Source organism: Vulpes lagopus, chromosome 11 (assembly GCF_018345385.1).
Source record: "Vulpes lagopus strain Blue_001 chromosome 11, ASM1834538v1, whole genome shotgun sequence".
Taxonomy (NCBI): Eukaryota; Metazoa; Chordata; class Mammalia; order Carnivora; family Canidae; genus Vulpes; species Vulpes lagopus.
The window spans coordinates 75,347,641-75,372,776 of record NC_054834.1 but is presented as its reverse complement, the minus strand read 5'-3'; the positions used below and the strand labels follow the sequence as shown (position 1 = coordinate 75,372,776).

Sequence of the window (25,136 nt, the reverse complement as noted above, 5' to 3'; positions counted from 1 at the left end):
GTTGGTGGCTAATGCACCAACGCCTAGTGAAAGCTGACATCTGGGCTTTGAAAACCTCTCCAGCTACCAGCTCTGTTCTCTGGGGGCCAGGGGTGATGGCTCCCCTGGAGCTGGTCTGGTCCAGGTGAAATCTGGCTCCTGCCCCGCAGCACAGCCCCTAGAACAGACATCAAGGACAGAACACATGTGGTATAAGAAGGCAGGGCTTCAGAAGCTGCCTGTTAAGGTTAAGTCCAAGGGTCAGAAGGCCTGGGGTCTTCACCCACAAAGACGGCCGTGGGCATGTTTCAGCGCAGGTGGTGCCCAGAATCTGTGGGGGAGCAACAGCTGCATAGTTCAGTCTCCAGCCAAGGGCAGATGGCCTGGTACTGGGAGACTTCCTGCAGGGCTTGGGGAGAGGAAACTCCCTCTTGCCTAGGCGCAGCCCACCTCCAGAGGGAAGTATCTACAGCCCTGACCTCATCTGTCCGCCTTCGTTCTTCCTTTTCTTCCTTCCGTCTAGAATTCCCCCTCTCTTCTCAGAGTTGGTTCTTTCTCATCCTCCAAATCTTTGTTCAAATGTCACCTTCTTTTCGACCCTATCTAAAATGGGTTTCCTCCTCTGGTTCCCTGCATCCCGTGGCCATACTCACTTCAGAACACTTACATTCCCCAGCTAGAAGGAACATTAACTCCAGGAAAGCCTGGCCTTGCCTTTCTCTTGTCTTTTCACTAGCTGTGACTTGTGTGGAGGGTCTTTACTGAATAATTAAGGTTCTCCCCCAAGACTAAAGAATTGAAAGCGGGGATCCCTGGGTGGCTCAGTGGTTTAGCGCCTGCCTTTGGCCCAGGGTGTGATCCTGGAGTCCCGGGATTGGTCCCACATCAGGCTCCCTGTATGGAGCCTGCTTCCCCCTCTGCCTGTGTCTCTGCCTCTCTCTCTCTCTCTCTCTGTGTCTCTCTCATGAATAAAGAAATAAAATCTTAAAAAAATAAAATAAAATAAAATAAATAAAGAAAGAAAGAAAGAAAGAAAGAATTGAAAGCTAGAAGTCAAGATAACTAGGTCCTGTTCTGCTACTAATTTTTTTAAAAATTTATCTTTTTATATCCTTCTTTTACACAAAGGACTGCCATCAGTTTTTTTTTTTGGGGGGGGGGGTTGAGTCAGCTTTTTAAACATACAGTAAGGGGCGCCTGGGAGTCTCAATGAGTTAAGCATCTGCCTGTGGCTACGGTCATGATCCCAGGCTCCTGGGATTGAGCCACATTGGGCTCCTTGCTCAGCAGGGGGCCTGCCTCTCCCTCTGCCTGCAGCTCCCCTGCTTGTGCTCTCCCCCTCTGTGTCAAATAAATAAATAGTCTTTAAAATAACATTTTAAAAAAATCTAAACATACAGTGAGAGTGAACTAGCTTGCTAGATATTTCAAAGCTCAAACAGGCTTATAAGCTTGGGGAAAGGCATGGAGTTCTGGATCACCACCAAAGTTGTGCTTCAGTTGTGGCTTTGAGCTCCTGGGAGCCTTACAAAAACAGGAACAAAATCTGTTATAGGATTTGTCATATCCATAAGGAAAAAGAAATTTTCCCAATTCCTCAGGGTAGGTCAATTTTTTGCTGGTACTTTAAACAGAAGAACTTTCTCACACAGGCCTTCCTATGGGAATGTGGTAGCTTTTTCAGCTGAGGTGTTGTTCCCAGAGCCTTGCAGCATCCATAGGGAGCAGGGCTCTGGGAGCTCAGCATGTGCTGCTCTGCAGGCCCAGGAAGGAGTTCAGGAGTTTGGGGCTCTGGCTAGACCCAGGGTGCGGCCCGGAAATAAAGATTTCTCTTCTGAGCAGCGTGGCTTCCAGCTTTTTGGTTTACATGACTAACAATTATATTTTATTATTTAAATTTATTTATTTTATTTTATTTTTTATTTTTAAAAATATTTTATTTATTTATTCATGAGAGACAGAGAGAGAGAGAGAGGCAGAGACACAGGCAGAGGAAGAAGCAGGCCCCATGCAGGGAGCCCAATGTGGGACTTGATCCCAGGACTCCAGGATCATGCCCTGGGCCTAAGGCAGGCACCAAACCACTGAGCCACCCAGGGATCCCCTTAAATTTATTTTAAATTGGGTATTTTCAATATCATCTGTAAAATGTCTTTGTAAAAAAGAAGAAAGAAGAAAGAAAGAAAGAAAGAAAGAAAGAAAGAAAGAAAGAAAGAACCCAAATTGCATTCCAGCCTTTAGATCTAACCACCTGTTTACAAGAAATGCAGAGGGGATGGAAGAATATGTTATCAGAAATGGGCCCTCAACTCTATGGTCAACTAATATTCAACAAAGCAGGAAAGACTAATCACTGGAAAAAGGACAGTCTCTTCAATAAATGGTGCTGGGAAAATTGGACAGCCACATGCAGAAGAATGAAACTAGACCATTCTCTTATACCACACACAAAGATAAACTCAAAATGGATGAAAGATCTAAACGTGAGACAAGAATCCATCAAAATCCTAGAGGAGAACACACCCAATACCCTTTTTGAACTTGGCCACAGCAACTTCTTGCAAGATACACTATGAAGGCAAGGGAAACAAAAGCAAAAATGAACTATTGGGACTTCATCAAGATAAGAAGCTTCTGCACAGCAAAAGAAACAGTCAACAAAACTAAAAGACAACCTACAGAATAGGAGAATATTTTTGCAAATAACATATCAGATAAAGGGCTAGTATCCAAGATCTATAAAGAACTTATTAAACTTAACAGCAAAGAAACAAACAATCCAATTATGAAATGGGCAAAAGACATGAACAGAAATTTCACCAAAGAAGACATAGATATGGCCAACAAGCACATGAGAAAATTTTCCGCATCCCTTGCCATCAGGGAAATACAAATCAAAACCATAATGAGATACCTCCTCACACCAGTGAGAATGGTGAAAATTAACAAGACAGGAAACAACAAATGTTGGAGAGGATGTGGAGAAAGGGGAACCCTCTGGCACTGTTGGTGGGCATGTGAACTGGTACAGCCACTCTGGAAAATTGTGTGGGGGTTCCTCAAAGAGTTAAAAATAGAACTGCCCTACAACCCAGCAGTTGCACTACTGGGGATTTACCCCAAAGATACAGATGCAGTGGAAGACTGAGATACCTGCACCCCAATATTTATAGCAGCAATGTCCACAATTGCCAAACTGTGGAAGGAGCCTCAGTGTCCATTGAAAGATGAATGGATAAAGATGTGGTCTATATATACAATAGAATATTAGCCATTAGAAACAACGAATACCCACCATTTGCTTCAACGTGGATAGAACTGGAGGGTATTAATGCTGAATGAAGTAAGTCAATCGGAGAAGGACAAACATTACATGGTTTCGGGAAATATAAAAAATATGAAAGGGATTATAGGCGAAAGGAGAGAAAATGAGTGGGAAATATCAGAAAGGGTGACATTACATGAGAGACACCTAACTCTGGGAAACGGACAAGGGGTAGTGCAAGGGGAGGTGGGCAGGGGGATGTGGTGACTGGGTGATGGGTACTGAGGGGGGCATTTGACGGGGATGAGCAGTGGGTGTTATATGTTGGCAAATCAAACTCCAATTAAAAAGATATACAAATATTGGGGATCCCTGGGTGGCTCAGCGGTTTGGCGCCTGCCTTTGGCCCAGGGCCCGATCCTGGAGTCTCGGGATGGAGTCCCCCATCGGACTCCCGGCGTGGAGCCTGCTTCTCCCTCTGCCTGTGTCTCTGCCTCTCTCTTTCTATCTGTGTCTATCATAAATAAATAAATCTTTAAAAAAAAAAAAAAGAGGGATCCCTGGGTGGCGCAGCGGTTTGGCGCCTGCCTTTGGCCCAGGGCGCGATCCTGGAGACCCAGGATCGAATCCCACATCGGGCTCCCGGTGCATGGAGCCTGCTTCTCCCTCTGCCTGTGTCTCTGCCTCTCTCTCTCTCTCTGTGACTATCATAAATAAATAAAAATTAAAAAAAAAAAAAAAAAAGATATACGGGGCAGCCCCGGTGGCGCAGCGGTTTAGCACCGCAGTTTAGCACCGCCTGCAGCCCAGGGCGTGATCCTGGAGACCCGGGATTGAGTCCCACGTCAGGCTCTTTGTATGATGCCTGCTTCTCCCTCTGCCTGTGTCTCTGCCTCTCTCCCTCTCTGTGTGTCTATCATGAATAAATAAATAAAATAAAATAAAATAAAATAAAATAAAATAAAATAAAAATAAAAAAAGATTTTATATATATATATGTGTATATATATATATATATATATATACATATATATATATAAAGAAGGAGAAGGAGAAGAAGAAGAAGAAGAGCAGCCCCTGTGGCGCAGCAGTTTAGTGCCGCCTGCAGCCCAGGGCGTGATCCTGTCGACCGGGGATCGAGTCCTACGTCGGGTTCCCTACATGGTACCTGCTTCTCCATCTGCCTATGTCTCTACCTTTCTCTGTGTGTCTCTATGAATAAATAAATAAATCTTAAAAGAAAAAACTCAGTTTATTAAAAGAAGAAGAAGAGGGCAGCCCCACCTTCGGCCCAGGGTGTGATCCTGGAGACCGGGGATTGAGTCCCACGTTGGGCTTCCCTGCGTGGAGCCTGCTTCTCCCTCTGCCTGTGTCTCTTGCTTCTCTCTCTGTGTCTCTCCTGAATAAATAAACAAAATCTTTTTAAAAAAATAAAAATAAAAAAATAGAAGAAGAAGAAGAAAGAAGAAGAAGAAGAAATTATACCACAGGGATGTGATCAGCAAAACCCACAGTGTGGAGAATTTCAAGGGCAAACCTAGATTCTTCAGCAAATAACTTACAGGGAAGAAAAGGTGGGGAGCCAAAACTTCTGAGGTCAAGAGAGTTTTAAGAGACATATAATCAAAGCAAATGTGTGAACTCTGTATACATCTTGACTAAGCAATCCAACTGCGAAAAACTGTATATTTGAGACAGTTTGAGACAAACTGTATATTTGAAGATTAGTCTGAAAGAAGTATTGTTAATTTTTTTAGTGTGAAAATGCTAATGTGGTTATGTTAAAAAAATGTTTTTACAGATGGATTTATATGATGTCTGTGATTTGCTTTTTTTAAAATATTTTATTCATTTATTCATGAGAGACACACAGAGAGAGAGAGACAGAGACACAGGCAGAGGAGGAAGCAGGTTCCACACAGGGAGCCCTATGGGGGACTTGATCCCAGGTCTCCAGGATCACGCCCTGAGCCCAAAGCAGTGCTAAACCGCTCAGCCACCCAGGCTGCCATGTGATTTGCTTTAGAATAATTCAGGGGGGGACACCTGGGTGGCTCAGTGGTTGAGCGTCAGCCTTCAGCCCAGGACATGATTCTGGAGTCCCGGGATCAAGTTCTACATTGGGCTCCCTGCATGGAGCCTTCTGTCCCTTTGCCTGTATCTCTGCCTCTGTCTCTCTCTCTCTCTGTGTCTCTCATGAATAAATAAATAAATAAAATCTTAAAAAAAAATAATTCGGGGCATGGAGATATTGGACCATTGGGAAAAAACAGTGGCCAGGGTTAGTAATTGGTGAAGGGTAACAAGGGTAACATGGGGATTCATTAAACAATTCTCATTACTTTTTTATATGTTTGAAATTTTCCATAATTGGGCCACCTGGCTAGCTCAGTCGGTAGAACAGTGACTCTTAAACAATCTCGGGGTCATAAATTCAAGTCCCATGTTGGGCATAGAGTTTACTTAAAAATTAAAAAAATAACAGTGCGGAATAAAGCAATGAGGCAGTTAAAAAAAATTAAAAAAATAAAATAAATCTTGAAATTTTCCATAATATATTGACATAAGATTAGTCATCTTTCTCCAATTAGCCAACATTTCCCAGGTCAGAACATTGCAACAAAATAGCTACCAACCAGTATCACCATCATTTCACAAGAAAAAGGATTTTATAACATGAAAAATACAGGAAAGGGGCAGCCCAAGTGGCTCAGCAGTTTGGCGTGGCCTTAGGCCCAGGGCGTGATCCTGGAGATGGGGATCGAGTCCCGTGTCGGGCTCCCTGCATGTGCCTCTGCCTCTCTCTCTCTCTCTCTCTCTCTGTGTCTCTCATGATTAAATAAGGGGAATCTTAAAAAAAAAAAAAAAAAAAAAAAAAAAGATACAGGAAGAGCTTAATCTCTGAAAAAAAGGCCAGTCTTGAGACGCTTGGGTGGCTCAGTGGTTAAATGTCTGCCTTTGGCTCAGGGCGTGATCCCAGAGTCCCGGAATTGAGTCCCACATCGGGCTCCTCGCAGGAAGCAGGAAGCCTGCTTCTCCCTCTGCTTGTGTCTCTGCCTCTCTCTCTCTCTCTCTCTCTCTCATGAATAAATAAAAATCTTTAAAAGAAAAATTAAGGGGATCCCTGGGTGGCGCAGCAGTTTGGCGCCTGCCTTTGGCCCAGGCGCAATCCTGGAGACCCGGGATCGAATCCCACGTCGGGCTCCCGGTGCATGGAGCCTGCTTCTCCCTCTGCCTATGTCTCTGCCTGTGTGTGTGTGTGTGTGTGTGTGTGTGTGTGTGTGTGTAACTATCATAAATAAACATTTAGGGATCCCTGGGTGGCGCAGTGGTTTAGCGCCTGCCTTTGGCCCGGGGCACGATCCTGGAGACCCGGGATCGAATCCCACGTCGGGCTCCTGGTGCATGGAGCCTGCTTCTCCCTCTGCCTGTGTCTCTCTCTGCCTCTCTCTCTCTCTGTGTGACTATCATAAATAAATAAAAATTTTAAAAAAATAAACATTTAAAAAAAAGAAAAGAAAAATTAAGATTTTGTTTATTTATTTGAGGGCAGGGGAGAGCACAGAGCAAGAGGGAGAGAGAAGCAGGCTCCCCAGTGAACAGAGAGCCCATGTGGGGCTCCATCCTAGGCCCCTGAAATCATGATCTGAGCCAAAGGCAGATGCTTGACCAACTGAGCCACCCAGGCACTCCTAAACTCTTATTTTTATAGATGGGAAAACTAAGGCCAAGACAGGAAAAATGACTTTCTGGAAATAACATTGTGGTACTCAATGGCAGGACCTAGAGTAGAACCCAGGCTTGTAAATCCTAGTCCAGGGTTTGCTCCACCCAATGTTCTGTCTACTTTGAATTGGCCCATGTTGTTTTATCTTCATTTCAGTTGGTACCTGGAAAGAGAGCTTCCCAGACTTGCTGCCAGACACCAGACTTTATTTATTTTATTTATTTATTTATTTATTTATTTATTTATTTTAAATATGGAACGCTTCACGAATTTGCGTGTCATCCTTGCGCAGGGGCCATGCTAATCTTCTCTGTATCGTTCCAATTTTAGTATATGTGCTGCCGAAGCGAGCACCAGACACCAGACTTTAAATCCTGACCTCGCCACTTGCTGGCTATGTGACCTTGGGCAAATTTACTGAACTTTTTGGGGCCTCAGTTACCTTATCTGTAAAATGAGTAGGTGCTATAATAATGATATTAATCTTATAAGGTTGTTGTGAAGATTGAGCTAATAATGCATGTGCAGCACATAGAAAGTGCTCGGTGTGGGGCAGTTGCCTGTATTTTTGCCTCCTACAAGAAGATGATGAGTTCCACAGCTTAGTTATGGAAAGCAGGCAGGCCTTTAACAGGATTGTGGAATGTCAGAGCTAGAAAGGGCCTCTGGAGATCTTCTACAGAAGAATCCTTTTAGAGAAAGAGAAAATTAGTCCCTGGGGGAGTATGTGAACTGCTGCTGGTTCCAGAAGGCAATTGGTGACAGAAGAAATAGAATCCTGAGGGGTTCCTGGGTCTCAGGACTCTAGGCTTTGCTAAACAAGTCTGTGGGGCTGCCAACCCTCATTGGGTCATTCCACACTAACCTGATGTCAATGACTGTCAATTACAGACACAAGGTGACTGTACCGAGGTTTACAGTTTATAATGAGCATTTGCAAACTTGGTCCAGTGGGAGCCTTACTCCAGGCCTGGAACTAGTGAGTCCTGGAATGAAATCCCATTTCATGAAGAGAAACAAAGGCCCCTAAGGGTGGATTGGTACCAAGGCCCTAAGTAGGGGTTCAGAAGTTCCTTGACTACTCTGGAAGATGAGGGAGTTCCTGTTCAAAATAAAATTAAGACAGTGTAAAATGGCTGCCTTTGGAAAAGTTCTTGAGCTGCAGACAAGTCAACTACTAACTCCAAGGAGGGCAGAAAGGAAACCGGTTGCTGTGGCAACATCTCTGCCGGCCTATTTTCTTCTCCCTCTAGTTCAAAATAACAGCTTCCAGCAGGTTTCAGGGAACAGCGGAGAGGGAGGAATGTCTAACTCCAACCCAGCAACTGCACTTAGCCAATCTCCAGCCAGATTAAGTGGCAAGAGGAAGGTGTCAGCCAATGAAGAGGCTTCGAGCTTGTGTCATCGTCCTGGAACCAGGTTGGAATAACCAGAAAGTGGAGCACATGACTGTTTCCATGGTGACCTCCCTTAGCAACCTGACTGGTCCTATTTATGAGCACTGGAAAATTCCATTTGGCTAAGACCTGATTTTGTTACCTTCTCTGCCTCCTTCCTGTTCCAAAGCCCGAATGAAGTCACTGTGGATATTTAACCCTTTCCCTAGATGTGCCTGGGTCCTGTCAGATCTGACAGCCTGGTAGGTGGGCTGTGTGCCCTGCTCTGGGCTTAGTGCTGCAGGGGAGGGAAGGTGCTGTCTGGTAGTGACAGCCACCCTTTATAGGGCACATCGTTTGAGCCGGGCACTGTAGTAAGCTGCTGACAACCTCACAACCATGACAATGGGTACCATACAGATCATTCCCATTTCACTGAGGAAAAAACTTGATCCAGAGAGGTTAAGTAACTTCCCAATGTCACACAGAGTATAGACAGCAAGTGGAAGAACAAGGCTCGGACCAAGTGTGTGGGACTCTTGGGGCCACTCTCTTCGTGACTCCTCTGTGTAATGCTTTCAGTGTTGAAGGACCCGATGGGGTAGAGGATGGGAGGGAGACATCCATGGTCTTCAAGGGACTTCAGGGGAGCTTCAGCGAGGAGGGTGACATTTAGGCTGTGTGGAAGAATGGGGGAAAAAAAGCAGGTTCAGGACACTCCAGGTGCCAGGCTGGAGCTGAGGGTTGGTGAGTGAGACCAGACAGACCCCAGAGGGAAGACTTTGGCCAGGGCCCAAGACTCTCAGCCTCTGGAACTGGCTATGCCTGGCATTCTGGCTGGGAGCAAGGAGGGAGTCCAGGCTATACAAATTTCCTGCCCGAAATCTACTGGGGTCGTGCTGGCTTGGGCTGGGGGCAGATCTGGAGAACCAGCAGCTGGAAAGTAGAGGCCCCCCCATGCCAGCCCAAGCCAGAGGCCACACAGGATCAACTGCATGGATGCTGCAGAACCCACATGTAGAGCTGCTCTCAGCTGGGGCAGGGCTACAGGGAGACTGGGACTCTGTTTTCAAGGATATAAAGTAACAAGGATAAACAAATATGCCACAGTTTAAGATAACAACAGATGAGTCCCTGGGAAAAGGGTGTGGTCACAGGAGTGCTGCTGAGGTCACTGGACCATGATGTCTGCAGGACAGACTGACCATTCAGGTATGAAGGCCTCCTGTAGCAGGAAAAGGATCCCACCTGGGCCCTAAAGCGGGTGTGTGTGGGGGGTCTGACTGGCAGGGAGAATGGGGGGAGAGGTGGCAGATGTCCATGAACCAGGGAGCTGACAGTAAAAAGGGCTGGATGTGGGGACACAGAGGGGACACAACTGATTGAGCTCTATGACCCAGATTCAGGGTGGGGCAGTAGGTGATTAAGATCTGGGAGAATGAGGAAGGGTGACCCTTTGTAACCTCTCTACAGCCTCTGTCTACACCTTGGGCCTCAGCTGGTCTTCGCCCAAGCAGAACAGTCATGGAAATTTCCACCTAAGTCCTTTTCCCTAAGCTGTTCTCAGCCCCACCTTCTTCCCAGGCCCTTCTGTGTCCACAGTTCTTTTGCTTATGCAGGCTGTGGTGGAGGCCTGGGGCAGCCCTGGAGATTTGGTGACAGCTGAAGAAAACCTGTCTGGCCCCAAACTGTCAGAACTTCAGGCACCTGGCATCGTGCTGCTATGGAACATGGGAACACCAGGCTGTCCCTTCACTGCTGGTCTCAGAGGCCCCAGAGTTCCTGTTCCTGGGAAGGCATAGGGGAGGACTGGCAGCTTCCACCATCACTGCAGTAATTTTTAGCCAAGTCAGCTCCACATGGGTGTCTCTTTACCAGAGTACAGGGTAGCAGGGCTGGAATAGGCCCCGGGGCACCTGAGTGTTCATGGTACACCATTTCTGCTCCCAAGAAGTTATGCAGGTGCTCTATTTTCTTGGAGGGGGTAGTATTTTGTACATTTATTTCTAGAAGCTCCTAAGTGGAAGAGTGACTTCTGTGGAGAGAGTGGGGCTGGGAAGACACTGAAGTCCTCTCTTCCCTCCCTCCTGCCCCCACTTTCGGCACAAGTGGCTCCCAGCTCCGCCCCAGCTCCAGTTAGGGGGTTGGGCTCTTCCCAAATAGCAACAGCTGAGAATGCAGAGGCCAGACAGAACGGAGCCGGGTGCTGGATCTGGGGTGTCTGCACCCTTTGCCCACACCCGGGGAGGGCCTCTCCATCAAAGAGGTTGAGACAGATGCGTCTCTCCCATGTCTGTATGTGAGTGAGCCTGAGGCTCCTCTGGCCCCACTTTCAGGCTCCAGAAGGGGTACCTTATCCTCCCTGCCAACCTGCTGTAAACCCTGGAGTACCCCTGACCTTCAGAGGAGCAAGGGTAACATGTCAACACCCATTGGTATCCAGGAAAATATAGGCTGTGCTGTGATAGAGACTAACTATGGGCTGGTAGATATGAGACAATTTGGATATGCTGGTCAGAGAGGCCATTCTCGGGGAGTGACCTCTAGACAGGGTAATGAGTGTCATGTGAAGAAGAGGGAAGGTACCTTCCAAACAGATGTGTCATGGAGAGTAAAGAACATGAATCGGAGGGATCCCTGGGTGGCTCAGCTGTTTAGCACCTGCCTTCGGCCCAGGGCATGATCCTGGAGTCCCGGGATCAAGTCCGCATCGGGCAACCTGGTGGGAGCCTGCTTCTCCCTCTGCCTGTGTCTCTGCCTCTCTCGAATAAATAAAATCTTAAAAAAAAAAAAAAAAAAGAACATGAGTTGGGAAAGGGCCACGGATGCTGAAGACCCAGAGAGGAGGAAACCAGTGTGGGGATCCCAGAGAGCCTCAGGTAGACTGCTCTGTCTTCTTTTCTTTTTTCTTTCTTCTTTCTTTCTCTTTCTTTCTTTTCTTTCTTTTCTTTCTTTTCTTTCTTTTCTTTCTTTTCTTTCTTTTCTTTCTTTCTTTCTTTCTTTCTTTCTTTCTTTCTTTCTTTCTTTCTTTCTTTCTTTCTTTCTTTCTTTCTTTCTTTCTCTTATTTATTTATTCATAGACACACAGAGAGAGGCAGAGACATAGGCAGAGGGAGAAGCGGGCTCCATGCAGGGAGCCCGACGTGGGTCTCCAGTATCACACCCCAGGCTGCAGGCGGCGCCAAACCGCTGCGCCACCAGGGCTGCCCTGTCTTCTTTCTTTTGTCCTGTGGCCACCACCCACCCCAGTCCAGGCCTCTATGACCTCTGACTTGGGCTGTAACAATGGACTCCAGTGTCCTCACATCTGCCATCTCTCTCAGCTCAGCTACCTTGTGAAGAGCAGCCACACAACACTTTTCAGTTCAGAGAGGCCCAGAGTCCAAACTTCTCCAGATAACCGAAGGCCTGCCAGCGCTGACCCCAGTCCTCCCTTCGTGCCTCCCCTTCTTTCTAGTGAGTTCCCATCACCTCAGGAGCTTTAAGGTCTATTCCACCACAATCACTGTATGGCTCTCCGTTTATTAGCTCTGGAGAAGGACCTGTAGTGCCATGGGCTTCTGTTTATACCTGGCCTGTGTTGAAAAATATACCTTGGAAAAGTTCCTAGAACCAGATGACCTCTGCCCCCTTTTTCCACAAGACTTGTCTGTGTGAAAGGTGGGCCACAGCTGTGTGGAGGCTGAATGGGCACACCCAGTGCACGTGTGCATGAGTATGTGCAGAGGGCGTGATATGTTTAATAAGCATCATGCTGGGTATGCGGTGCTAACACAAACATCTGTCAGGGTCAGTGGGTGACCGAATAGATCAAGGATACAAGAATGTGGATAGACTCATCGTTCCTTCAGGCTGTTTCTGAAGGTCCACTGGACAGGCCCCAGATGCTGAGTAAGCAGAGGCCAGGCCCCAGCAAGGGTGAGGCTTGCCTTCGGCCTCCCGCAGTGCGTCACACAGGGCAATGACTGCAAGGCCTGAGTCTTCAGCCCTCCCCTCCCTCTGGAGGCTGAGTGTTTAATGGGAGCTCCCTGGAGAGAGAACCAAGGTGGTCTTCGGGTTTCTTCCCCATGGATCAGTGTGTCCAGAACCTGTCAGGAGAGAGAAGTGGTTCCCGGTCTGTCGGTCTGTCAGAGTACAGCTCTCTGCCATAGCTCTGCACCCAGCTGGGCAGGCTCATCTCTGCCAAATCCAGGTGCCTTTTGCTCCTAAAACAGTGTGTCAGGTTGTGTCTAATCACTTCCTTCTTTCTTCCTAACACCCTTCAATACACAATTTTTTTTTAAGATTTTATTTATTCATGAGAGATACAGAGAGAGAGAGAGAGGGAGAAGCAGGCTCCATGCAGGGAGCCCGATGTGGGACTCGATACCGGGACATCACGCCCTGGGCCGAAGGCAGGCACTAAACCGCTGAGCCACTCAGCGATCCCCAAGACACAATATTAATACACAAGCAGCACAGCAAACCACTGAAAACCTCCATGGTGACTGAGCTTATTTTCCTCTGGTGACTCTGGCTGAGACATTCCAGGTCAGGGACCCCTTTGTCCTTCATGGCCCCCGCCACGCTCTGCTAGCAGTTGATCTCCACTGCAGGCTGAGCATGAACCGCATATGCCCCTTCTCTATTCTGCTTGGGGTTTTGACTCCAAAAGAGATGTTTTTCCAATGTATTTATTTAGTCATTATTCAATAGACACATACAGAGCTTCTATTGTGTGCCAGGCACTAATGGTGCTGAGACCTCTTAGGCCTCAATTTGTTCATTAGTCTTGGGGACAGCAGCAGCATCATCTCCCTTACAAGGAACCAGGGAGAGAAGTGCCTGGAAGGTGTGCAGCTCAGAGCTCAATAGAAGTCACAGAAAATAGGGCAGCCCGGGTGGCTCAGAGGTTTAGCGCTGCCTTCAGTCCAGGGAGTGATCCTGGGGTCCCGGGATCAAGTCCCACATCAGGCTCCCTGCATGGAGCCTGCTTCTCCCTCTGCCTGTGTACTCTGCCTCTCTCTCTCTCCTCTCTGTGTATTCTCATGAGTAAATAAATAAAATCTTAAAAAAAAAAAAAAGTCACAGAAAATAGGGGCACTTGGGTGGCTAACTGGTTGAGCATTTGCCTTCGGCTCAGGTCGTGATCTTGGGATCCTGGGATGGAGTTCTGCATTGGGGGCCCTGCAGGGAGCCTGCTTCTCCCTCTGCCTATGTCTCTACCTCTCTGTGTCTCTCATGACTAAATAAATAAAATCTTTAAAAAAGTCATAGAAAATAAAGCTGCATGCTGTATTTCCTGTCCTGCAGACACATCAGAGACCATGGAGGGGCCAAGGAAAGCACAGCAGACTGTTCCCAGCCTGGGAGAGGAGGTGCGTAGACAGTCTCCACTGAAGACTGGCTGTGGCCAGAGGGAAGAGGACAGCAGAGCAGGTGGAAAGGTCTAGAAAACGCTGGGGTGAAGCCTGTGAGAGGCCTCTTGCAGAGTTCTTAAATTGCGAAGATGAAGCTAAAACAGCTCCCCCCAAGGCATGTCCAGCCCTTTGTTGTCAGTCTGTCCTCTAACAGCCCATGGCCCTCCAGAAAGATCCACAAATAGGCTGCAAGGCCTAGCACCAAGGACATTATGTGATGAATAAACAAAAAAGGAACTAGCAGCAGGGAGCTCATGGGCTGGGGGTGGGGGACTGTTCTAAGATGCCTTCTCCTTCATTCCCCCTTCAAACAGAATCCTCTGTGTCTCAGAGGAGGGTAGTGAGAAGATGGATGCTTCTCGCAGAAAGACACTTCAGTGGCATTTTCCTGCTGCCAGAGCTGGCTACTGTGCAAAGATAGGGAGCCAAATGTTTGCACCATTTTTGTTCCGGAGATGAGCTCTGGGTAGGTGGGTGGCAGTAGGGGGCTGGGAACTGCAAGTTTCTAGAGTCTTTAAAAAACAAAAAAGTTGATTTATCGGGGTTCTCCTTTTCTTTTTCTCTTTCTTTCTTTCTTTCTTTCTTTCTTTCTTTCAAGATTTTATTTATTTATTCATGAGAGACAGAGAGAGAGAGAGGCAGAGGGAGAAGTAGGCCCCACACAAGGAACCAGATGTGGACTTGATCTCAGGTCTCCAGGATCACGACCTGAGCCGAAGGCAGACGCCCAACCTCTGAGCCCACCCAGGTGTCCCTCCCCTTGCCTTTTCTTCTTGATCTGCATTTCCAGAACAATCTTTGGTAATAATGCTGTATTAGATAATAATCACAGGATTAGATAAACATCAAACAAAGTGTAGCTGGAGTCTTACCCAGATTGAACTCTGGACCCCTGACCCAGAAATGAAGGCCATCTAGCTTCTCTCTTGAGGAAGCCTGACTGGCCTTGTTTAAAAGGGGAGGAGGTGAAGTGGATTCTGGCATTCTCTGGAGATTTCTGCCCTGAAGTAAGTCTGGAGTAATAGGTCGGGCCTTGCTGACAAAAGGCCTGGAGACCTGACCTTAAATTTTTGTTTCTTTAGTCCTTTCTATTGTCCCACTTCCTTGAAACCACAGCCAGGAGGCCTCAAATCTTTCATTCTCCCTTCTCATCTTTGTTTACTGCATTTTATGGAATTGGCATCATCACTCCTTTCATCTCATGTCCTCATTTTACACAGAAGGAAACATCCAGGGAGAAGTTTTTTGGGTTAGTGCCCAAGATCACATGGGTGTTTGTCAGTGAGTGACTGCCACAAACAGACCAAGGGCCACCTATATTTAGCCAAGGCTTTTTTTGAAGGGGGGGAGTTGAGGAGGGGCATAAAACCACTGGCTAAAATGGATTTGTCCTGTTTTACCTGAGTCATTAGGCCCAGATGAAAACTAGGTTTCAGACTGAAGTGATGCAGGATATGGAAGCAGCAGTGTAGGGAACAACTGTCATCAGACATTCTGAAATTAAAGGGAACAGAGATGTAGGCCAGAGAAGAGGTACCTTGAAAAAAAAAGTTTTATGTAAAAGGAATCCTTCAAGGAGTTGAGGAGAGGGCACATAATCAAATGTATTATTAATGTGCCTTGAAAAAAGTTTTTTTTTTTTAAATATTTTATTTATTTATTCATGAGAGACACACAGAGAGAGGCAGAGACACAGGCAGAGGAAGAAGCAGGCTCCATGCAGGGAGCCTGATGTGGGACTTGATCCCAGGTCTCCAGGATCATGCCCTGGGCTGAAGGCGGTGCTAAACCACTGAGCCACCAGAGCTGTCCCCCCAAAAAAACAGTTTTTAAGGGATCATTCAAGGAGTTGAGGAAAGGGCACATAATCAAATGTATTATTAATATTCTCACCAAAGAACATGGTGATTTGGGGCCCACTTGTTTAAATAAACATTGAGAAAAGAAGGGACTTGGGACGCCTGTCTGGCTCAGTGGTTCAGCATCTGCCTTGGGCTCAGGTTGTGATCCTGGGGACCTGGGATGGAGTTCCACATTGGGCTCCCTGCAGGGAGCCTGCTTCACCTTCTGCCAGTGTCTCTGCCTCTCTCGGCATCTCTCATGAATAAATAAATGAAATCTTAAAAAAAAAAAGGGGGGGTTTACTATATAAAGAGAAGGAATGAGAATATTTTAGAGACAGCAAAGCTCTCTTTGTCAAACAAAACCTCTCAGAGATGAAATCATAAATGTTTGGGCCTACACAGTAATAAAAACAGGACTTAGCACCCATAATCTCCTTCAAAGTATCACTTACTTACTGTTAAAAAAATTACTCTCTGGTCTTGGCAAGTCACCTTTCCACACAACAGATTCCTGAGTGCTGACCTTCTTTCAATTCTCTCTTTCTTTCCCCAAACCCATAGAGAATTAATTAAATAATACACAGCCATTTTAACCCTATGCGGAAAATGCTATCTGTAAGAGAATGGAGATGACTAGCTTTACAACACTGACAGTTATTTAAAGCACTTTAAAGCTCTTCATGTCATGAGCTCCAGAGTGGGAGAGCATGGATGGCAGAGGAGGTCCCCCAGTCCTCCCTCAGCCCTGGAGAAAACTGTAGAAGAGACTGCCAGTAAGAGGGTCTGGGGGCGGGGAGGAGGAAGGGAGGGAGCTCCAGGTCATTTTCTGGGATTCAAGAATAGGTTCTGGAAAAAAAAAAAAAAAAAAAGAATAGCTTCTGGTACTAATTAGCTGTCAGATCACAAACTCCCCAGGTTCCGAGGTCCCTGTTTGTAAAATGAGGTGACCCGACTCATTTCTCCTCTTTCCAGCGCTAAAATCTCACTAAAAATTTTCCAACCCAGAGCAAAACATCAAGCCTGTGTCTGAAGGTTACCATCTGCATCGCAGTAATATTCCACCCTTAAAGAGAAAGTGGGGAAGAACAATAAACTCCAACACCTTTGCCAGGGGTCACAGGGGTGGGCAAAGGTGGGAGGGTGTCAGTACCTTCGTCCCCCACACCCCCTTCTGCTCCCCGACACCTTCATGATAACTACTGTCATTTACAGGAGCCAAAGGGGTTTCACAAAGAGGAACTGTATCAAGTTCCTGCAATTCCCCGTCACTACTCAGATGCCACTGTACCCTACACTTCGTCCCCGAACTCCATCTTTCCCTCTCCGAATTCCCTGCCTAGAGACCGGCCATCCTGCAGGTTCCACAGTAAAGGCCCTGAGGTAAGAGGTCGGGTGTCAGCCCCTGTCCAGGGCTCCAGGCTTTAAACCTGAGTCCTGGAGTCCCGGGATTTAGTCCCACATCAGGTTCCCCGCAGGGAGCCTGCTTCTCCCTCTGTCTCTGTCTCTCAAGAATAAAATCTTAAAAACAAAACCAAACCTGAGTCCCACAGCTCCTCTTTCTCTCTGCTTCAGTTTCTTTTCCTAAATACAAGGCAGCTGCCAAGTCAGTTTCTGAGACTCTTCCACCTCGCGCATTATACACTAATAAGACCCGGTGACATGCACACACCCAAAGTGTGTTACAATAAACAAACAGCATTTGATAATTCCGAGGGGATCCTGTGCGAATTTTCAATTAACGGACGGCTTTGATACAACATGGAAGAATGACAAAGGGCAGGAAAAGCGAAGGAAGGGCAGACCCCGGTAGCAAATAGGAAGGAAGGAGGGAGGGACAACAGCTGCCCCAGGGGAGTAAGAGCTGCCTGAGTGTGGTGAAAGAGCGGAGGGGCGGCCGCAGAGCGCCCACTCCCCAAACTCTGCTGCCCTTCCCCCGCCCCGCCAACCTCTGGCACAAACACAGGGTCCGGGGGCGGGGCGCGCATGCGCACTGGCGCCCTGCGACAACCGCCACCGCTCCCGGAGGCGGCCAGGACCGGCTGGAGCCGGTTAGAGCCGGCGGTGCCCGCCCGCGAGCCGGCGCCTCACAAGGGGAGGCGGCGGCTCACGGCTCGCGTATCCCTGCGCCGGGCGGGTGCGGGGTGCGCGCCGTGCTGTGCCCTTCCCCCCAGCCTTTGTCTCCAGCCTGCAGCTGCGGCGGTTCAGGTCTCCGGGCCAGCCCCTGCCCCCAGCCCTCCCCGCGGCCCCTGCAGCCCCCTCGAGGGGTCTGGACATGGAGCAGAGCTTGGCCGAGGGGAGCCGAAGAACACGCGCCCTTTCGCCCCCCACACGTCCCACCTCGCCCGGTTCTCCGCGCAGCCGCAGTGGCCCTGTGGAAACCTTGTGTATGGGAAGCCCCTGGCGCTATTGCTCCCAATTTCTCCGGCCTCGCTCGGGCTTCACGATCTTGCCGCCCCGGGAAACGAGATTCTTCTCAGGGTCTTTGGCACGCGATGCTTAGTCAGCTTCCCCTTTGGTTGGGAAATTCCAGGGGGTGCTTTGAAAGCAAAACTGCTCAAATTGTACAGAAAGGACGGGCTTTGGGTTTGGTGAAGAGCTTTTGTTTCCCTTTTAGCTCCCGTTGTAAAAACCTTGGAAGTGGAGCCAAGCCAGAGAGAATACAGATTCTAAAGCACAAACTTAGAAAAGCACACTCCTAAGCAGTTTCATGAATGTCGGAGAACGTTCCCGGACGGGCTGCCCAAGGTCGTTTCCTCTTTAGAAGAAAAGGCTTTGGCCTTTGGGGATCAAAGAGGACACTTAAAACTTGGCTTTGACAGTTTTGGATTTGGGTAACTTTGACGAGAAGCTTGGAAGCTCAGAAACGGTTCACATTTGGGCAGAACAAAAAGTGTGGGCATGATATTAAAAAAGGCTGAGATGTGGGGGGTCGAGCTAGTATTTAGGGAGCCCAAAGCCGGACCACTGAGCCCGTGAAGTAACACAAGTCCCCGTGTTGGTTCGGACGCAGGAGGCAGCCCTGCCCCGGAACTACTTGAGACATTTTCTAGAAGTGCATTTCCACCTTTAGTAGAATTCTTAAGCAGATAACCCGGACCGCCCGGGCTTCTCCAATAACAGGGTAATCAGAATGTCGGGTCTAACCTGAGAACCGACTGGCAGGACCCGAGGCTTTTTGGGGGACAAACGGACACTTTGCCGCAGCTAAGATGGCTGCCATCTCTTGACGAGGCTGAGGCTCGGTTACATAATGGAAATAAGAGGCCGTCAACAAACCCATTTCAACCGTCCTTCATAAAGCACTTCATAGTATCTACTGTACTGCCAAGAAAACATGAGGGATTTTTAAAGCTACTAAAAAAATTTCTAAGTAATGGTTCTGAGTTTAGGGAAAGCTGTTTGATCTACTTAAATGTGATTTTTGTGCCTAAGTCTTCAGTTCAAATCTACTTGCTAGTAAGTTTTGACTATTTCTGGGTACACGGGGGGTAATCAAGTTGCCTGAACGGTCACGAAAACTCCAGAAAGTCTTGCAAACCTAGGTTCTATTTTTAACCCGGGCATGGAACTATTTTTGCTTCCCCTCACAAAGGCGGCGGAGGGTTATTGAAATCGCGGTGTGAGCTGTCTTTCGTCTATAAATATGCCTCTCCCGGGTTCTGCTGCAGGCATTCAGGCAGCGAGCGCAGAGACGGCTGGTGAGGGAGGAGGGGCTGCTTAAGGCGACAGCAGATAAGTTTTTCTTAAAAAAAAAAAAGAAAGCTAGGAATTGAAGCAATCTTTAGGAAATGTAAATAGGGGTAATACTTCTTGAGATATTGCTTAGCATTAAATTCGTAGAGTAGTATTGTAATCTTAAAGAGAGCTTAAAAGGAAAACCATGAAGATTTTAAAGAGTAGCTTGAGAAAGAAAATGCTCTTTGTAGAAACAGACGGAGGTTAAGAGATGAAGCTTAATGGAGTGGAGAAAAACCTAATTTTAGAAGAATTGTTGAGGACTGCAAAGTTCAGGATTCAATAAATCTGAGGGCAGCCTTTCAGGTTGTCGTTGAAATGTAAATGACCTAAATAGAGCCTAAGTGTTTTAGAAAGACCGGTTGTAGGTGGCAAAGATTAAAAGTTTGTCTTTTAAGAAGCTTAACTTGAAGGTGATTTAAGAGCCCTTCAAATTCATGGGTTAGTGATTGCGTCATTTGATACCTAGATCTTAAGCTATTACTTGCTAAAACTTGCAAATATTAATTAGTGGTAGGGTGGAAATTTGAAGAGATTAGAAAATTGAAGCGGAGAACTCGCAAGAACGAAGTACAGGAAGGTGAAGATTTAAAAGACCAGAAGTAAAGGTGAAGAAAAGACTTAGAAAAGATAGGAAAATTGGAAGAAAAATTACACGCCTTTTAGAAGACAAAAATAATTTAAACCTCGAAGGCAGGAAGCAGAAGAAAAAATATTTAGAGAAGAACAAGGCAACAAGGTCTCAGATACAAATTGAGAAAGCCAGAAATTGGAAACGAGGTGGAAAATAAGGTCAGGGAAAGTACATCAGGTAGAAAATGAAAAGCTAGGACAACCGCTGAATACGGGCACGTAAGATAGACGTCAAAAAGAAGATAGAGAAGTTTAAAGCCAAAAAATTGGAGAAAGTAAAAACAGGAAACCAAGAATTTTTAAGTAGTTACTGGAATCTTTCCAAAAGCCCATGAATTTAATTTCTGGTGCAGAAGCTAGATTTGAAGGTGTTAAAACTACTGTAGACCGAGACCCAGCTTAGCCCAGGAGCTAGAAAGGAAAGATAAAAATGAGATTTGCAGCGTTTGCTACCAAAAAGACTTAAGTTACTTAAGTAGAATATTTTTGGAGTTAAAAATGTGAGGGTCTTTAAATAGGGTAGCTTTTAGTGTTCTTGGAGAATTTAAAGAACTTTCATAACTGAAGTAATGCAAGATCAAGAATAACTACCAACTTAACATTCTCCCATTGGACTTTGAGCTAAGATGGTTTTTTAAATCCTGAGGACTAGCGTTAATTGGCAGCAGACCCAGGTACTACGCAGAAGTGGATTCAGTGAATCTAGGAAGACAGGAGCGGCAGACAGGATTCCAGGAGCCAGTGTTGGTGAAGCTAGGACTGAGGAGCGAGCTGCAGTTCGTGGTGAAGATAGGAAGGAAGGCGAAGTCCGGGAGCCAGTGCGGTTTGGTGAAGGAAGGAAGCTAGGAAGAAAGAAGGAGCCCTAACGATTTGGAGGTGAAGCTAGGAGAGGATTCCAGAAAGGAGGAGCCAGTGCGATGTGGTGACGAAGCTAGCGAGCAGCTTGGCAGCTTGGCTTGGCGACCACGCGGAGGCGGCGAACAGGCGCTGTGGAGGCTAGATAGAGGATCCTAGAGCAGCATCCCAGTGTGCGAGGCCCCAGGGAGGACGAGTGGTGTGGTAAAAATACCAGAGATGGGCTGACGTGGTTTTTGTAACTTCAGTATGGTAACGTTTATTTGCTTTTCTAATGGTAACGGGGGAATTGTGGTACTTAAGCGCTAAGGGATTTATGGGGGTGTAGGCCGATTTCCGGGTGTCGTAGGTTTCTCTTTTTCAGGCTTGTTTTCTCATCTTGTCTGAAGCTTTTGAGGGCAGACTTCCAAGGCCTGGAGGAATGGTAGATGGCAAGTTTTTTTGTTTTGTTTTAACCAATTTGAGGGAAACCAAATGAATTTGGTAGATCAACCTTGAGACAAAATTCTGGCAAGTTTTGTAAGAAGTTTTTAGCTTGGGGTAATGAAGCCTTTCAGTTTTTTGAATAGATGACCTATTCTTCCTTCACCCTGTATTCAAGTTTTCTAAATGTGGAGTTTGGCTGTGTATGGGGGGGGGAGTTTTTTGTGGGGATGGGGGCGCAAAAATATGTTTTGAGTTCTTTTCCCCTTAGGTCTGTCTAGAGTCCCAAAGGCAAATGAATCAAGGTAACAGAAAAAAAGAAAATCCAGTATCAGGATAATCAGAACACCACAGGTTTACAGTTCTAGAAACTAGAGCGCGAGCAGCTCTCACTTTTGAGTTCTGTGGCGGAGCTGTCCATTGGAGAAATGGCTGGTAGTTACTGTTTTTCCACTTCTTCATCAGATATTTTAATACATAACCCTTTAAATTCGTTACATTTACTTACCTTTGGGGCGGCCTTAACAGGGAAGAGGGTTGGGGGAGAAAATTTTCTTTCTAAGATTTTCCACAGATGCTATAGTACTATTGACAAACTGGGTTAGAGAAGGATTGTACTGCTATGCTGTTGGCACGAACACCTTCAGGGATTGGAGCTGCTTTTTTCCTTGGAAGAGTATTCCCAGTTGAAGCTGAAATGGTACAGCACAGTGCAGCTTTGGTTCATACTCAGTCTTCTCAGGAGCACTTCAGAAGAGCTTGACTAGGCCAGATGTTGAAGTTAAGTTTTCAAGTAATGTGATCTTTAACTTTTATTAAAGGGGAGGGGCAAATTTTGGCAATTGATAGTTGGCAGTGGCCTGTTAATGGTTGGGATTGGGGAGGGTTGGGGGTTAGGTAATTGTTTAGTTTATGATTTCAGATAACTCATGCCCGAGAACTTAAATACTTAGGATGGAAAAACTAAAGAAATCTCAACTTCCAAGTTGGCAAGTAACTCCCAATCCTCTAGTTTTTGTTTTCCCCCAATTTTTGAATTGGGCAGCTGGGGAAGTTCATGAAGATCCACTGGATTCATAGTGTAAGGCCTGGGGAAGGAAAGTACAGGACTGGGGGTTGGTCTAGCCCACTGGCTGACTTAGATATCACCTTGGGAATTTTTTAAAAAATGGCTAAAGTTGTTTGGATATGGTAGTGTGTGGTTCTCTTTTGGAATTTTTTTCAGGTGATTTAATATAACTTAATACTACTATAGGAGCTTCAGAGCAAAGGAAGTGGCTTAATGATCCTGAAGGGATTTCTTCCTGGTGGTAGCTTTTATATTATCAAGTAAGATTCTATTTTCAGTTGTGTATAAGCAAATTTCTTTTCTCTAGTGTAGGAAAAGTATTTTTCCATTAACTGCAAACAAGATGTTAAGGTATGCTTCAAAATTACTGTAAATTGTATATTTTAATAATTTCTGATAAAAAAGGGTGGTGTTTTGTGGATGAGGGCGGGGAAACCTTTTTTTTTCTGTAGACTTTTTTCAGATAACCTCTGAGTCATAACCAGCCTGGCAAATACGATGACCTAGATGGAGAGGGAACAGCATCTTGGTGAATGATGATAAGTAAAGGCAGAAAAGATTGTTTCATACCTCCATTGGGGAAAAAAGCATAACCCTGAGATCCTTAACTACTGATGAACGCATTATCTGCATATGCAAAAAAAATTAAGCAAGTGAAACTACCAATTTAAAGTTAATGGAATCTACCATTTAAAAGTTATGGCCTATCAAGCTATACCCACACACAAAAAGAATTGATGAGCCGTAATATAATGAATTGATGAGAAATAACAACGAAGATCAAATAACCATCTCAAAATACTGCTTTTACAAAAGCAGAATAAAACAAAATGAAAAATGGTAAAATCAACATTAATCCTGGAATAAAAGAAGCTGAAATAATTCAGAGTGGGATCAAATGGATTGAGAGAAGGCTGTGCTGTTTGCCAATCTTTCGTTTGCCTCAGACAGGTTTCTCTTCATTATCAGAAGAGTTGCTTCATTTCATCTGGGAGCAGAAAACAGCAGGCAGCTGTTAACAGATAAGTTTAATTTGAATCTGCAGTATTGCATGTTAGGGATAAGTGCTTATTTTTAATAGAACTGTGGAGGTCTTAAGTATTGAACGTGGCTGTGTTTCCTGATCCCTTCCTTAGAGGATTTCAGGAGTGTGGGGAATTTTCCCATCTAGCCTTTTAAAATTAGGACTTACTGTGGGCTTCCATGATGGGATAGTACACCTCGTTCAGAGGCAAGTAATTCCTTAAAGGCTTTGAAGAGTAGTAGTGCCTTAATCATAAGGCAATGTTGATAAAACTAAGAAAATTGAATCTCTTAAATTCTACAAAAGGCTAGCATATTGTGCTGTTAAGAATCCGATGTTATTAATCTTGCTAAAACTTAAGTTTTGTGTTGTGATGTACGTTGTATAGAAAACATTAAATACTTCAAAATAAAACATTTTAATCTAGAGAATGTATGCTTTTAGAAAGCTGTCTCCTCATTTAAATAAAGTATTGTTTGTTTGTAGTTAGTGTTGGGCAATCTTGGGGGGATTCTTCTCTAATCTTTCAGAAACTTTGTCTGCGAACACTCTTTAATGGACAAGATCAGGAATTGAGCGGAAGAACGAATTTAACTTTAAGGCAGGAAAAACATTTTATCCTTCGTAAAGTGATGAGCATTTAATAATTCCAGGCACATGGCAATAGAGGCCCTCTAAATAAGGAATAAATACCTCTTAGACAGGTGGGAGATTATGATGAGAATAACAGGTAACTACACCTACACTATTTCCAGAAAGTCAGGGGTCTCTAAATTTGACAGTGGTAGAGTAATAATATACTGTCAACTTTTCCAGAGTTGCATGTGAACTTTAAATGCTTCTAATCATCTCATCTGATGTTAGCCAGTGTTGACACAACTGGCCTTTTCATATAGGTACTTGGGGGGGGGGGGGGCATGTGGGTTTTTAAAGAATTTTCTTTGCAGAGGCTTCATTTCATCCTTCATGAAGCTGTTCAGGATTTTGACTTGCATATAAGCGCTTGGCTCTGCCTTCTGTTCTAGTGAGTGTGTGAGACCTTGCAGTGTATCAGCATAATATTCAAGTAAACTTTCCCCTGATTTTGGAGGGGAGGAGGGGGAGGGGCTTACTTGTTTTAGCTTTTTTTTTTTACAGACCACACAGAATGCAGTTGTCTTGACTTCAGGTCTGTCTGTTCTGTTGGCAAGTAATGCAGTACTGTTCTGATCTGCTGCTATTAGAATGCATTGTGAAACGACTGGAGTATGATTAAAAGTTGTGTTCCCCCAATGCTTGGAGTAGTGATTGTTGAAGGAAATCCAGCTGAGTGATAAAGGCTGAGTGTTGAGGAAATTTCTGCAGCTTTTAAGCATTCGTGTTTGTGATTGAAGCCAAGTACCTTTTGCTGTGCTTCTTTAGGTAAAATGCTTTTTGTTCACTTCTGGTAGGGGGGTGGGGAGGGTACTGAAGCCTTTAGTCTTTTCCAGATGCACCTTAAAATCAGTGACAAGAATTAAATTCCAAACAAGCAACAGCCTTCGAGAAATTTAACTGGCAAGTGGAAACGTTTTATCAGTTCAGTGGTCTTAGTGCATTTTCTTTGTGTGGGTTTCTCTCTCCCCTCCCTTGGTCTTAATTCTTACACACAGGAACATTCAAAACAGCAGACGTATGCGAAGGGCCAGAGAAGCCAGACCAGTAAGGAAAAAAATAGCTTATTTACTTTAAATAAACAGTCCATTTTAAATGTGGGGATTGGGAACCACTAGTTCTTTCAGATGGTATTCTTCAGACTATAGAAGGAGCTTCCAGTTGAATTCACCAG

The 25,136-nt window shown here is 45.7% G+C and overlaps 1 long non-coding RNA gene and 1 other non-coding gene across 2 annotated transcripts; both read right to left on the bottom strand.

The window, feature by feature from the left end:
* Positions 1 to 7,218: 7,218 nt before the first annotated feature.
* LOC121472443 lies at positions 7,219 to 7,325 on the bottom strand. Its single transcript, XR_005982909.1, has one exon. It is a non-coding gene; the product is annotated as a U6 spliceosomal RNA (small nuclear RNA).
* Positions 7,326 to 11,464: 4,139 nt separating this feature from the next.
* On the bottom strand, positions 11,465 to 17,920 carry LOC121501290. The gene is made up of 3 exons (XR_005990567.1): positions 17,128 to 17,920; positions 15,147 to 15,240; positions 11,465 to 12,435 (listed from the first exon to the last, which is right to left on the bottom strand). It is a non-coding gene; the product is annotated as an uncharacterized LOC121501290 (long non-coding RNA).
* Positions 17,921 to 25,136: the final 7,216 nt, after the last annotated feature.